Source organism: Berghia stephanieae, chromosome 5 (genome assembly GCF_034508935.2).
Source record: "Berghia stephanieae isolate SIO BIC M18660-M18661 chromosome 5, UCSD_Bste_1.3, whole genome shotgun sequence".
Classification (NCBI taxonomy): domain Eukaryota; kingdom Metazoa; phylum Mollusca; class Gastropoda; order Nudibranchia; family Aeolidiidae; genus Berghia; species Berghia stephanieae.
In genome coordinates, this window is record NC_088364.1 from 11,408,752 (window position 1) to 11,409,561 (window position 810).

Here is an 810-nt window from a genome sequence, read left to right on the forward strand (position 1 = left end):
TTCAAGAGGTTGACATTCAAGCAAGTGGTGAGTTATTATTTCATTGGGGTGTTGACATAGGGGGCAGGAAGGGGATGTCTTTTGTAATTTTGCTTAAATGGTTGTTGAGCGGTATGTGTTGTGTTCTTAGTTGAAAGATGATGCTTTGCTTGTGTCTTCTGAGCTTATTGAGGCAATCAGTCTTTACAGGAGTGGTCATATGGGAAAACATACATCTACCCGTGGTGCTCATTGCCCAACTGTTCACCCATTCTTCTCTCTTATTTGTGCCCACTTCTAGACAAGAGCTCAGCTAGTCAGAGACTAGAAAACGTTCATGAAATCCGATTTTTTTAGTCACTTGCTCCGCTTAAGTTTAAGACTAGCCAATCATTTACTAGACTACTAAATAACTAAATCTAATTACGCTTACACTTACATAAAATTAAGCCCAGGACTGGGATCAGAATATTATGCGGGAGAGCGTTTTTATTACATAAGGATATATTTTTGAACTTGATTCTAGAGACAAACCTGGGTGAGGTTCCTGACCTCCCATACTGGGCAGGGAGGTACTTACTGTGTCTTCTGTCCCCTCTATATCTGTTTTCCAACTTGCTTTCCATCTTTGTCCTGGAATGAGATTACTTGATTTTGTCCTGGCCCTGGTCAGATACCCTGGCTGAGAGGGAAACAGTCAAATATATAGTTAGAATTTTCCTCGAGTAATGGGGGAAACGATAATGAAATTCTTAAATTAAGAACACATTTTGTTACGAATGAAAATAAAAGCGTCCATAGTTTCACTTCCGGTTATTTAAAACTCAACTT

The 810-nt window shown here is 39.3% G+C and overlaps 1 protein-coding gene across 4 annotated transcripts in view; it reads right to left on the bottom strand.

Moving 5' to 3' along the window:
- LOC144972400 (FAD-dependent oxidoreductase domain-containing protein 2-like) overlaps positions 1-810 on the bottom strand; it is a 131,035-nt gene that overhangs the window by 59,183 nt on the left and 71,042 nt on the right. The gene's annotated exons all lie outside the window — the stretch shown is intronic.